General features: G+C 42.7%; 1 protein-coding gene across 1 annotated transcript in view; it reads left to right on the forward strand.

Moving 5' to 3' along the window:
• Window positions 1–15,533, forward strand: part of LOC116843883 (lachesin-like) — an 80,382-nt gene that overhangs the window by 1,121 nt on the left and 63,728 nt on the right. The window lies entirely within an intron of this gene.

Raw genomic sequence — 15,533 nt, forward strand, 5'->3', positions numbered from 1 at the left:
ACGGAGAGCGAACATGAATGCGAGTGTCTCTGAGAATTAATTCATTCCCAATGTATGAGTTTAATCGACACTCGTCTCAAAATAACGACTTACAATCAAAGAAAATCAATTTTTGCACGAGTATGCATCAAACGTCGCGTTTTCGAACAGTACTCGAGATGCAAAGGTCTCCTTGGATTCGTGTAATAGGTTTGCAAATTTTAAATTACATCGATCGCTATTCCTGAGAGAAAAAAGGAAGAAGCGAGAGAGTTATTCCGGAATTACGATGAGAAAGAGAGAGAGAGAGAAAGAGAGAGAGAGAGAGGAGAAAAGGGGGGAAGAAAGAGAAGAAGAGAGAGAGAAAGAAGCCTGTGTCGGTATATCTGGTAAAAAACGGTCACGGCTGGCAAGAGCTCGATATACTTAATTTGCGGCCGGAAACGTATATTACTTCGCGATGATTAATGCAAATCAAATGCGGCTATCAGCTCGTCGATATGAGAGAGGCAGATCCGTGGGCGCTTTTTATTAATCCGCGTCTCGCAATGCTTGCGGGGCGGAGCAGATCGGACTCGCGAGCAGTTCCCATAATATCGCTCGCATTGCGGCAAGAAACAAATTAATTTCGCCCGCGCGAGCACGCGGGAGAACCCGGCTAGTTGCCGTAAGTTTTTAATGAAAGCTTCGATTTTCAGCCGCTGTGGAAAAATCGCGGCAAACCGAAAATGCGCGACGTAGCTTTCCGCACGCCGATATTTTCGTATTCATTTATTTCGGAGCGAAACTCGCTTCGCGGTTGCAAAACTGGCGTCGCGGATCTTGCGCGACCTGCCACGACGAGCGCGATGCCAATTATAAAATGTGCAGTGGCCACTTTACCACTTGCGGTTGCTGCCGCTCCGAAACAATTTGCGCTTGCCCAAATTGCGCCGCGATTCTTCAAAAGTCGGAGGACGCCGATGCGCGAAAGAGGGAAAAAGCGGCAAGGCCACAGCCACGTGGTTCCTCGACCCCGCCGAAATGGACGATAAAAATCGCCGCGGGGATAATTGGATTGCCACTTGAACGGGACGGCTCGTCGTTGCCTCCTTTAATTGAGACATTGACGGTGCACACGCACCCCACGAGCTTCGCTCTGCGATTTTTATGCAAAACGCAATTCGAGCGAGCGCGCACTCGACCACGCGCCCTCGTAGCGCAAATAAAAAAGGCCAAATGCGAAAAGGAGCGATTTACATCCTGAGTCGGGTGAAGTGCGTCGTGCGCTGACTTAGTTAATAACAAATCGCGACAGATCCGACGTTCCGCCGCCGTCTACTCCGTCGTAGAACCGGCAATCGTATCCGATTTGCATAAATTGCCGTTACTACAAAGGCGGTGTATGTGTGTCGCGGAGGGAACAGTAAGTTCGCGTCGCGATAGCTCCTCCTCGTATTAACGACATTTAATCGCCGACGTCGGCCGGAAAAGCAAGCCGGGGCAATTACCGGCGATCTTTGTAGCGACGCGCGAGAGCGGCGCAGGACGATATTCTCAAATGAATATTCCGCAAATGTTCCGAGTGTACCGCAATCGATTTCGAGTCGTTCCGATTATTGAGGGGATCGGCAACCGATAAATCCGCGGAGATCACAGTCGCGAGACATTATGAGCGCGGTAAGGAATAAAAAGAAGAGGTAAAGAAAATGTCGCTCGCCACTAAGATAAAATGCCTGGACAATAATAACACTGCTACCAGAATCTAGAGATTCTTCTTGTTTTAGTCTTTAAATATGAATATTTCTATTTTCAACATAGAATATATGTAGAGGAGAGTTGCTCTGAAATCGTATCAATCTTCTAAATCGCGTCTTATTAATTGTATTTAATTTTTTTATGTTTATAGCGCACACAAAATAATATATAATCTAAAAACTCTTCTCACTTTTACCCCATTAAATATCGTTCATATTCAATAATGATAAAGAAATTGATGAAGTATGATTTAGGAAATTAGTATGACTTTGGCAATTCCCTCTATATATTCAATATATAGATATATGGCCGTCGTTACGCAAGATTGATCCCCACATGACGTACATTTCCCCACATGAAGTGTATTTCGAAAAAAAGGAAGATGAAAATATGATACATGATTTAAAAAGTGATTTAAAAAATGATTTAATAGCACTGAGGTTCTTCGTGATCGTTCAAGAAGTGAAGCATGTTCAGTTTTATTCTTTTTAAAGATGTTTTACTGACAGGCCTAATCCTTAAAAAAAATGGATAAGAAAAACGCAACTAATAAAAAATGGCACAACTAGCAAAAAATAAAAACTATTTTTTCATTAATTTTAGACGTCCATAAAGATTGGATCCTTTTTGTATGGACGTACAGATCATCTCTATTGGTAATAGAAAGACTCGACAATCATAATATATTTCGTGGATTGGATCATTTTATATTATTTGAAAGTTGAAATATTCGTATTTAAAGACCAAAAGAATATGAATGTTCAGAGATACCCAAATTATTAGCGTCCAGACATACTTTTCTATCTTATAATAATAAAAGAAAAGATCGCAGAAAATGGAATCCGACTTGGAAATCTGACGTTGCCCTGCGGGTTTCCTGAAATTTCTGAAAAATAATTTATTGCCTGCACGAGACACCGTCATACATCCGGCAGTGTCTGAATGACTGCCGCCGCACTCTCGAACGACTCGTACGACATTCTCGAGCGTCGACCACTTTCTTTGACGGCTGGAAATCAATTTTCAGCCGCTCGTGTTCGAATCGCTTGACATTTAATGGGCCGCATATTCGCGATCCTATCCATGAGAGATTAACTCGTCGCCGGAAGTGCATACATTAGCGACGAGCCGATCGCGGCAACGGCCTTTCATTCACACACACGCGCGTGCATACATTCACACAGACGCGCGCGCGCGCGCGAGTTCACTCGATCGCGAGATCGCGAGTCGTTGATAAAACCCGCGAACGTGAATTACGCGCCGCACAAGTAATCTCCGATTTATCCCGCCGTAATTCCATCCTTTTTTCTTACGGCTTAACACGCCTGCTTGATACTTTATCGCGCGTTCGATAGCGATAGATTATCGGCGAATTTATCCGGGGAACTCCGTGCACAATTTTATCAACTACAAAATATCGGCCGCGCGTGAGAACGCCGCGATTCGTGATTAATTTCATTACATTTTTCCCCCGTTGATGAAAGCTTGGCGAGACGACTTACTATTTATGCAATCTATTCACCAGGCAAAGAAACAAAATGAAGCGTGGAAATGATGCAGTATATTTCAGACACAACGTTTCAATCGATACGCTCCCCATACGTGTGTGCTTGTGATTATTTTTTGGAGGAGGAGGGCCTCGCTGTTAATGTAATTATCGCGAAATTGCAATAGCGTGATAAGTTTTAACGGATATTCTTTATCACGTCAGGATGATCCCCGGAACTGAAATGCGCAAATATTTGGACAGGTAGAAACTAAGTTCTTCTACGGCTATTCCACCCGGGTACTTGATGTAACGCGCATAATGGTGTTTCTTCAGTATACATAGTTATCAGCTGACTACGAAGTTCGCCGGAAAAATCTACGGTCAAGTCGACCGGGTCAATCAACCCCCAACTGTTACGCTTAGATTTGGATAACCCGTGCAATCTCGAGTACCAGAAATACCCGCAGACTTTCTTGCGATCAGAGAAGCCAAGAGAGATACAGGACGACCGTCGCGACTAATGTTAACGCCGTTTCGCTCAACAATCCAATTGACCTTGAAGCAGCCGGATGAAAATAGCCGCGATAATGCCGGAACATTTCCCGTAACGTAATCCGCGGGAACAGCATTCTACCATTTCTGGGATTACGGTAATGGAACGTATTTATTTCCTCGCCGCACGCCGCACAACTTCATTTTTAATCATATCTGAAACCAGGGAACCAACACACAAACATGCACACACATATATGGATATAATAAATACAACACTCCGTGCGGCCACGCGGAGTTGCGTTTTCTTCATATTTTCGCGGAGCAACCACGCGGAGTCGCGAGAAATTGTTTCCGAGAGAGACCCTGTTTCTTTCGCGCGACGAAACGAGCGACGAGGCAGCCTTCAGAGGAGTAACGCGCGACAGAGTGCCTTCTCTCCGCGCAGACTGTCTTTCTAAGCGTCTAGTGTCGCTCATAATGGAGCATCCGGTCCGACATAAAAAGGTACACGTTTCAATGATGCAAACGGCGAAAGCATTGCTTAAAGCGATCATTAGCGCGTTCGCGCGCGTATACACTCGCGCTGCATTACGAAGTTATTAATAATATTCCGCGCTCATAAAAAAACGAGAGGCATCCGTTACATCCCGTAGGACTGGAATTGATTGTAGTCTCCTACTTTGAGCGTTCCCCCCGGCTCGTCGTGCGTGTTCGACGCGAGAGGAGCGAATTTTGCGTGAAACGCGCGTCCTTTAAATTAGCGTCGTTTCGCCGCGCTACGACAATCGGAGCCGTAATCGTCGTCGTTGTGAACATCGTGTCGCGGAGGGGAGGTAAGTTTCATTCGGAAATTCTTCCTGACACCGTCACTCATCGCGAAAATTGTTTCTCCGGACGGTGTGAACCGCGTCTCTACCTCTTCAGCGCTCGTTTTCCAAGATTCAAGATGCGATCCCTCGTTCCTACCTCTTCCTTTTCTTCTTTTCTTTCATTGCCGGTATCAAAAGATATCAAACGCGATTCACTCGAAGAAGAGGATGCGGCCTCGAGTTTTTGAGACGTAAAGGAGCGCTGAGAGCGCACATTAAGCCGCTAATGGTGCCACTGGGTCAGATATCAGATCCAACGGACTCGGATCGCTAAGGTCGCCGTCGCGAATGGTTGCTTCTGATTAGGCGAACGGCAAAATCGGCGGCGTCACGATGATTACGATTTTTACTTTTCATCTTCGTGTCGTGGCGCACGAAGCCAATATAGAACAGACGCGAACACTTTTCGTTTCGCCGGATTAATTCGCGAGATCGGCCATCTTTGACAATTCGCGCGAGAATTTCGTGCCGAGTGTCGCCTCTACTTCAGTTGGCACGTTCGCAATTCGAAACGTAGAATTGAGAGTGCACAAGTAATTCAGCGCGCCGCGCGGTATTCTACGGCGCAATTTACGGCGAGTTAATTATTGCGAATTACATATTTCCGCGTTACGCTGCGCCGTGTTGCTTCCCGTTGCGCGAAACGTGCGCGTGGCGACATAACGATAAATTTTTATGCCCGTGTCGCAAGTGGATCGTTTGCTGGTCGACGTGGAGCGGCTGCGACGTGTAAACGTTCGACGCGTTCGCACTTATCGTAACCGTAAAATATGAAATCACGTAATTAAGAGTTCGCACTAATTGGTCGGCCGGCTTTCAGTCAGATGATTTAAAGTCGCGCCCTTCGTTTCGACGGCTGCTTTATTTTGTTTGCGGGCTGATTAATAATGCTTAATAAGCGGCACGACGTAATTATTAAGATGTATACCTGTGTCGACACTTCAACGCTAAAACGACCGAACTTTCCTTATTACGTTGAGCGCCGGGAAACGCTCGAATTATCACGCTGTGACATTTTGGAAAACACAATTTTCGGAAAACATAATTGTCGTTGAATATAATTTATCGTCAGCGACGCATTTATTCTCGCACGTTAATTGCATGTACTCCAATATTATTTTTATAACAAATCTAAAAAAGAATTATACGGAGCGACACCAAATTTCACGCTTGCAGTTACACACGTACCCAAAAAATGTAATTTCATCCTTTTTCATACACTAAGAGAAAAAGATGATTAATCTCCAAAATTATAATTATCAGTTAATTTAAAATTATAGTACCTTTGACAACTATATTTTTTTTGTCGTTTTAACGAAAAATTAATACTAGCAATTTATTATTATTATTATCACTAACACACTATAACCACACTACTTAAAACAAGAATGGTTTTACTAATTATAACTTTCATTTATATATAATCACAAATACTTTATTTTCAGAGTTTTGAAAATCAGAGAAAAATATCCCAAGTTCAATATTATTCCTCCCCATTAGAAGAGAGTCGCTTTTTCGGGAAAAAGTTTTCGTTTAGAATATAGGATTACACGAAACAGCACCTCGTAGTACAACTACAGTTCTACTTTTGGGTATTGGGATATTTTCTTTCTGGTTTTAGTAGAATCTCTTCTTGAGGCATAAAAGAGTTCCGCTAAGGATGAGATTATATTCTTTTAGGTATACTGTGTAGTCATTTTATAGACGAGCAAGCGAGATTATGCGAATAAAGTTTCTCAGATTAGTGTAGTAGTGTAGTATTAGTGTAATATTGGAAATAATGTATTTTTAATGACGGAGGACAAAATAATTGATTCAACCTCATCCCCCTCTTTTCCCCTCCCTCTGTCAGTTCTCCATGTTACCATCCAACTCTTTTGGCCTTGTTAGACTAAAGAAATATTTGAACTTACACGGGTCAAGGGATTCATGAGGCACCGACGAGAAGAGGTGCCGACATGGCGACTAGCGGACTTTCCGCGCGGAAATTCACGACCCCGCGGACCCGAAGATTACCCGCGCGCGCATGACCGAGGGGGAGGTCCGTGGTTTCTCCGCCGTTCGCTCCGATCTTCCGGTAAATAAGCAGTTAATTTCTTCGTTTTTGCCGGCATGGCTCGTCGCGTCAAACCAAGTTAGATTGCGTTGCGGTTTTCGGTTTTTCCGTTAAAGGACAAGCATCGATAATACAATACGACGAAAGTAGGATACAATTGGACACAGGAGGCACAATGACAAACTTTCTATCGCGACTTTTCTATTGCAAATCACACGATATCGTTATACCGACGTCCCGGTTGCCATTCGCCGACGCGTGATGTTTATTTCGCTAACTTTCTAATTAGAAAAAAGTTTAGCAGTAGCGAATAAAAGAGTATCTGTTTAGTTAACACATTCGCTACCAATGTCACACGTGTGTGACAGTAATAATTCTCATCTCTGTATTCACACACAAAAAAAGGACGTTCTTGTTTGAAAAATATCTTTATTTTTGACATGTCAATTTTCAAATGAGATTACATAGCGCTAAACAAAGATAAGTTAAACGCAAGAATATATATGATTTATCGCGAAGAGAAAAATCTGTGTTTTTATTACTTAGAAATAACTTTCATGGAAAACATTTGAAATATTGGATTAGGAATATGATATTGTTCTTAAATATGTGTCCCAGATTCTCTTAAAACTAATATACTCAAATTAACAATTATCATTGTTTCATGTATAAACGACGATATGTAATTTTGTTAGAAGTATTTTGCCGTCTTAAATTTAAACAATTATTTATTAAATTGAGTATAAAATATATTGACGCACATATTTAAGAAACAAAGTAACATCTTAATGACATTTTAATGAAGTTGGAGATATCATTAAAACGTTGTTAATAAGTCATTTGACGTTTTCAGCTTGCTACTTGGATAATTTATCTTCGTTTATTGCTGTGTAATCTCATTTGAAGATTAACATGCCAAAAATAAAGATATTTTCCAAACACAAGAATGTCCTCTTTTTCCGTGCACATCATGAAACTAAGTTCGTTTCACACAGTTGCGTAAAAAAGATACGAGGTGGTCTGCGGGGAGAGTGCTCCAAACAATCCGCGGCAGCGAACGTGTTCATTATTTATGTGCAGATAGCACGTGTGCACATTCTCATGTACACAGCGATGTTCCTTCCATGTATAAATTATTGACGATTTTCATCTAGGTAGGATTAAAGAAATATTTGACGACAATTGCGTGCGTGTGTGTGTGCGCGCGCACGCGTCTCTGTGTGAAAGCAATGATTCTCATTGCCCTTAAGAAAGAATCCAATTCCCGTTTTTTTGCCGGTTTTCCCGTCGGATAATACGTGACGAACTCGAGGAATGACCGAAGGTAGCAGACGCGCGCATTCGCCCACTGAATAATGTATCTCGTTACGATACGTCGATAGAACGCCGGAACAGATCGTCTCCATGTGGCACGTGGATGCATCTCCTTGCGTAATAACGCGCCGATAAAGTTCGACGGTGCACTTATTTCGCTCAATATGCAAGGTTCGTATCACCTACGGCCCGCAAAATGTTCCCTTACCGCCTGCGCGATAACTGAAGATGATCGTGCCCTGCAATCGTATGGCCGTGTGAAAGGATAGAAAAAAACTCGGTGGCAAAAGTAGTCGGTTAAAAACATCCGAGCGCTACTCGTGCAGCGCTCTTCATTGTATAAGCCGCAAATTTGATATAACCCGCAGAAGAACCGATTTAAAATCCGATAAAAGTTTCACGATCTTCGGACAATACGTGATAAACGAACGGCGCGGACATAATTTTATAACTGAGTATTTATAACTGAGAACATGATTTCTCGTTAATGCGCGCGCGCGCGCCATAGAATAATATTTAATAAAGTTTAATAAAAACTGATTGCGCGCGAGGGCAATAATTACGAATTTTTGGTAGCTTTATAAAATATTCGCCGCGCTGGGAATCACATCTCGAACGGCGTGTATCTCTGGTTGGCCCGATAAAAAAAAGGGACCAGATACGCGAATGGAGGAAAAATAATTTGACTGAAATTCGTGTACGTCATGCAAACCTGTGTTTTAGGTCAAACGGTCGCGCATTCACCCTACAAAACTTTTTTTTTTTAAAACACATCCAGCCATTTTCGCGCGATGCGATAACAAACAGACGAGCGGATAAATAGGCAGGAACTTACTTTTATTTCCGGATAGATAAACGCAGAAAAAATATATACTTCGGGGCGCTCGCTATACAGCGCAAAACAAATCCAGCGCATCGATAATATTTTGTAAATTCGCGACAAATGTCACGCGAGTTTTTACAGTCGCAGCGAGCATGCCGAAGGACGCTATTTCGTTTTTCAGCGCCCGGCCGGCGAATAGTATATAGGTGTGTGCGCGCGCGCGGGAACTTCCGCGCGGCCCGAAAAACTTCGGGATTTATTCATTACACCTGCGTTGTTACCATCATACTCGCGTCACATACGTTTTCGTGAGATACGAACGCGCCTTGCCTCGTTCAAGCACTTCCGGCCGTGCAAACATTTTTCTACTACATTAAAGGGTAGGAATGCGTCGGGCGTGAAGGTGCGACGTTTCTCGTCTCGTCATAAATCTGATGGTAGAAAAAAGGAGCGCGGAATTTATTCACCCCTCGTCGCAGAACGGAGTTTCTCTCTCTTTCTCTCTCTCTCTCTCTCTCTCTTTCTCTCTCTCTCTCTCTCTCTCTCTCTTAATTTGTAATTTCCCGTAAAAATTAATATTAATCACGATACACCGACGATAAAATTTATATTCACCGATATTTTCGCGCGCTAGTAAAAAGAAAAAAGAAGAAACAATCGAGAGGATATTTTATATTACGTGCGTTCGAATATATGATCTCGCGCGAGATCGAGTATCTCCCGGCGTCGGCCTGCCTGCCCACACTCCGCCTTCATTTCACACTGGAGAGAACGACGGCAACGAATCGCGTGTCTCGTATAATTTATTACGATCGAATTTAATTACAGACGCGTTTCCGTCCGGACGGCGGGCGCGGAAACAGCGGATCGGGAAATTTTCTCGCCCGCGGAAATCTCGCGCCGCGCACGAGATATGCGATAAGAATCACTTCAAAGGGCGAAATGTTTTCGTTCGTCGCCGAATATGTCGGATATTTCTTTGTGACGGGCGGGAATAGATATCCGCGGCTTCGCAACTGCAGCAAATTGCACGTAAATGAAACGCATATTTCAGACCAAAGATTTCCCGCGGTCGCTTTTGTAGTACAGACACTTGTTTCCTGGCGCGCACTGCGAGCCTGCAGCAGTGCTACACACTATATATGCATCGCGAATGCAGATTATGCCGCAGGAAATGCGAATATCAGACCTTCCAAGGATCATTTAAACGCTGTTTAAGAAGACAAACGCAAGTTCTTGCAAATTTTCGTCGGCGCGAATTACTCGAGATGTTTGCTTACTGCGAATCCCCCATTTAAAAATTGTTATTGTGTTCTACCCCGCATAAGTTGAGAACGTCAAAGCGCGCTCGCGAGCAATGTGTGTCAAGCTCGAGGTAAAAATTAGCGGATATTACCTAGCTACGCGGAAAATCATTATTTGTAGCCGACTACACGCGCTCGAATGCACCATAATTGCTTAAGAGCTGCAGTCATTGCCGGTAATTAATTAATGTCGTGTTTTATAAGTATTGCGAGAGACTCCACACACAACGTACGCGCGCGCTGCACACGTATGTAACACGTATGTAACACAGATTAAGGCGCTTTAAGTCGGCCAGAAGCTTCGCCGGTGACGTAATACGCACGTACACATTCAATACAACGACGATGCGGCAATAATTTACACAAATATACGCTCGCGAAGTGCATTTGCACCGGACGAGGCGAAAATTAAAAGGCGCAACGCGCGCGGGCGGCGTGACGGGTGCCTCTAGCTGCGCCTAAGAGCCTCGCGTCGCTATCTTCGCCCTCTCCTCTGGCTTCGAGAGAATTGATAACATAAATATCGCGGCGGACAGTGGCCGCAATTTATGGGCATTGTAATGACCCTTAATGCGCATGAGTAGTTTGGCTACAAAGCCCTCATAACTCTTACGCGGAGCAAACGTTGCTAATTTTCTTGCGCCCGCCGCTTAGGCTGTCTTGCGCTAACTCACCTCTGCCTTCGCCCCCGCCGCCTCCCCGCCGACCGTCCATCCCCCGTCGCCCGGCGCTTCGTCTGACTTCCGTAAAAACGTAAATTACAGCCCGGCTGGTCGGGCGAGATCATCGTTTCCATTCTTATCTCCCAGACTCCGCCCGGGCCCGGGCGAGAGATGATTCATGCGCGTTTTCCAAAGTCCGATCTTCGCGATTTTAATCCGCCCTCGTATATTCCCGCCGATGTCGCGCAGGAGGTATTACAAGCTACGATAATTCGCGGTCTGGATAACCAACGACCCGACTAACGTTTACCATCGCGACATATACTCGGCTTTCGAATCTTGACCAAGTTCCGAAACAGCTAGACAGGCAGATGGAGTAAAAATGTAACGGAAGCAGAACAGGCGCGCTTTATCGTACAAACTACCGATTCCATCGAAGGCGAATCATTAGACTAAAAATCTGCAATTATGACAGTAAAGTCGTGTAATGATTATAGCCGGGGATATGCTCGAGTCGACTATAACTCGCGTTAAGTTGTAATATATCGAGTATAAGTTCACGTCACTAAGCGCACGTTATTATTCGACAATTGCAATTGATCAGAGACATTAATAATAAATCTCGTGGTTTTGTAACGTCGAAACAGACCAATAATGTCGAAGAGCCTTTGTTCACATTTCATCCTGTAAGCGAATAATTTCTACGAAAATATCTGTTTGTGCTTATAGTCTATATCTAAAAACATGTATCGAACAAAAAGAGCGTTTCAACAATTTGATAGCGAATTTAAATAATTCGATGAAGTAAATTTAAACGCGTCGCGTTATGCCGTCTGCATAATCGCGTGTCTGCGCAATTACTATTCGCTGCAGAAGATTTCCGATTCAAAAATACATACTGCATTCAAATAAATGTTACATGATTCAAGTTTATCCGCAAAGCTAGTTCATCATAAGCATCAAATTTATTCGAAATAATTTGATTTTATTCTGAATTAATTCTGAATCGTTGTGTAAGTTTGAAATTTCGATGGAGAATATTAAATTCAAACAAAAATCTCGTTTACCTAACTACATAGTCAAACAAACTTTTTCTTCGATAAAGTCTTGTAATATTCCCGTAAAGAGGATGTATTTTTTTTTAGGTACATGATAATGAGCTTTTCTCAAATTTGTAACGAGTATATTTCGAGGATATTGTCAAGAAAATATTGTATAGAAAAAAATCATTATTTGAAGGAAGGCGAGTAAACGGAGCAATGGCTTTACTTAGCAGTAGAATAGCATTTTTCTCTATATATGTTTAAGATGTGATAGTCTATCGAAATAAAAACTTTATCGATCTCGAAAGAATATCTTTAAACTGACGGCGGTTATTGACGCGATAATCTAATTAGCCGCGCACTGTTGTCAGCCACGACGGGAATACGCCGCACATTATGCTCATCGCGAAATCGTATCCTCTCATTCGCGGGATATTATGACAGTCCGAGCGCGGAATTGTCGATAGAATCGAGAAAGCTTTCCGTCCTACGAAGCTAAATGACGTTCCTGTTAAATGGTACTAATCGGATAACCTCATTTCAGAATTATCATTGAACGCAGGATTCTCGATTCGGGAGCAAAAACGTCACGCACGATTATAATCCGCGATTTTGTTTTATTGTTTACATAACTGCGGGAAAATCATCGCGCAAATAGCCGTCGTAATACAATTATTCTCGTAAGCTCCGTAATTTTAGCGTAAAATTTCCACGTCATGATTGCATTACCGGCAATCAATTCCATTTTATTTTGGATTTATTTCGCGAGGCTGGAATCCGCGCGAGATCTGTACGATTGGCTGGACGAGTCGCGTCAGTCATTCAAGCTTGCTATATGAGGCTGCGAGAGCAATAGAACTAATTCCAGGTTTTTCTCGCGATTGTCCGCCTAATCCGGAATTAAATAACGGAACGTTGAATTAGCCTGATCCTTTTAAAGTCAGATTGATGAAAGACACGAGCAGAATTAAACAGCCTCTCGCTCAGGTGCTCTTGAAACATATAGCGGGGAATAAAATACCGTGGACTCGCGAATTGAATGTTCAATGTTCTCCCGGCTAGCTTGGTCTTTAATCCGCGAAGATGTGCTTACATTTTAACGTCCCGCGTTGCCATGACTACGAACGTACGTCTCTCTCTCGACTTTGCCCTCAAAACATCCGCCTTATTTAATTCTCGAATAAGGTGTCGACTTCTTCATTATTTTTCTTTCGGACAAGATCGCTTTCTGCATGCTGTTTACCCTTCGGAACGCGACAATGAACGCGTCTCTAACGCGTTTCCGAGGATAAATAAAATCGCGTTAACGTCTCATTACGCGACTGCAGCCCTTTCGCATCTCGAAACTATTATCATCTCAACGTTCCAGCATTTATCTTTAATCGCCTGAATAATCCTGTTATCGTATTAAATGCAGATCTGATAATAACGGGACATCTCGCAATTATATCGACATATACTGGCTATCTTTAGCTCTCACCTTTAATTATTCAATCGCTCGCAATTATGTCTCGTCTGGAATGATTACATAAGATGGAAACTGGATTGCATCCAGTTCTTCGTCGAGCTTCGACGAAGATAGCTTTTCCTATTGTCATTAAGTACGGACAGATAGGCAGAATGAAAGATAAAAATCATAAAGCCATAAACACGGAACTCCACTTGAGTCGACACCGGTCGAATGTCCCAACATCGAGGAGTGCCACTTGGGTCCTTATAACTCTTGGGATACTCTACGAAGATTTTCCCGACCGCGATTGTAACGCAGCCGAAAATAGCCGGACGTAAAAGTCAATTTTATCTAATGTCTCTCAGCCACGTTGAGAGACATGAAAGAGAGAGAAAAAGAGATGGCCGGGGTCTTCGTAAATATTTTAGAAAGGATATCCGGTCTAAAAGCATACTTTCCTTTTTCTTCTATATATATATATATATATATATATATATATATATATATATATATATATATTCTATATATCTATATATAAAAAAAATATATATATATATATTTTTTTTTTTTCCTATATATATATTCCCCCATTTAAATTTTTAGTAGTTTACCACGGATACCGATTTAATAGTTGCGGCACTCGAAGCGAAATACAAAATATCATAATATAATAAACAGTATCTCGCGTAGATTGCTCGCGAACTTTGCGAGAAAAAGTTCCAGAACCTTAAGGCTCTTATCGGGCGCTAAGGAGTATCAAGCTTTTCGCTAAGCTTCCCCCCGCTTTTATCGCGAGTTATAAACTTTCGTTCGAACAGGTGACGTTGTAGCAAAATCATTTCGCCTTCTCGTGCAATAGATCGCCATAAATGTCTCGGAGAAATCTTGCGTATTGAGAGAAGAGCTTTCTCCGTTAATGCGGAAGCTGTTAGCGGAGATGGAATTTCAATTTGCTGCTACTTGGCTGGTTCTTTCTCTTATTTATTTAAGTTGATAAGTGATTTTATATCTGCCGACGCGTATGAAAAGCAAACAAGCAAGAGTCGCAAGATTTCCCCAAGAATTTCATTGTACTTTCCCTTTTGCGGAGACGAAAAGACAAGCTTCCACATTCTCTTTTTTTCTCTTTCAATGATGTACGTGATATCTTTTGTTGTTTCTCGAGATATCGCGAAGTCGAGCAAAACGCAATCATAAAGTTTACGATCGACTATCGGAAACCTTTCGCCTCGCATTTTCGCGCGACTCAATGATGAACGATGATGAGTATTATAAAAGCACCGGTGGAAGGAGATATTACCGTTGGACGTTACGATCCCTATTTATCTCTGCAAGTAATTTTAGAGATTCTTCACGTAGCACAAGGCGTGCATTTCCAGTTTACGTCGAAGTCGGTAAAGTATAACTCGCGGCCTTTATAAAGCTTCCGCCATAAATCTTTGAGAAATTTTTCACCACCTGCAATACTACGTAATGTTAGGTGCACTTTACGTGGACCGTTACAATACGCGCGCACAAGTGTTAACCCACGCCAAAGAATTAAGCGAAAAGGCATCCGCGAGGTGAATAGAAAATATTCCGACGAACATTCGTGTTCAGAAGAGCTAAGCACGTTGTTAGTCCCCTTCAATAAAGCCGTCGTAGCGCATATTTGAGTGAAGCGTGACTCTATCTACAACAGTCTAGTCAAGTTCGGATTTATATTTATGACATTCCTCTTCAACGGCGTGCTATACGGGAATATTTTCTCCGTTTCGCAAGACATTCAAACATCAAAAGTCTCAAATTTTACTTCTCGTTGAGAAAAGCTATTACATTTAAGCTTCCGCTTTATCGGTTGTTACGAGCAACAAACAAAAAAGTTTGCGTCCGAATATATATATGTATGCGCGAAAAACTATTGGATCGAGAGTGTAGTTACGCGATAATTTCGTTATTAGTCGCCTTAACATTTCTCGCGTATTCTCATTACGGATATCCCATCGGCGATGCTAAAAATGGAAAGTAAAGGATCCTGTTATCCTTTTATGTCGTCGTTGTTACGATGCATGGGTGTGGGGAGGCACAGGCAAGATCGAGTGCGTCGCGCGTAGTGAAAAATAGTTAAATTCCCCATAGTTTATAGTCGGTGGGACTATATTTGCATAATCTCTATAACCGCAAAACGATTGTTGGGGCCACAATTCACGTCATTTTATGGTGAGAAATGGTCGCAATATATTCTCCCCACGGGGAATAGCAGCCCCATGAAGAGAGAGAGAGAGAGAGAGAGAGAGAGAGAGAGAGAGAGAGAGAGAGAGAGAGAGAGAGAG

This window comes from Odontomachus brunneus, unplaced genomic scaffold, assembly GCF_010583005.1.
Source record: "Odontomachus brunneus isolate Ranch 3 - 2012 unplaced genomic scaffold, Obru_v1 Obru_scaffold_036, whole genome shotgun sequence".
Classification (NCBI taxonomy): domain Eukaryota; kingdom Metazoa; phylum Arthropoda; class Insecta; order Hymenoptera; family Formicidae; genus Odontomachus; species Odontomachus brunneus.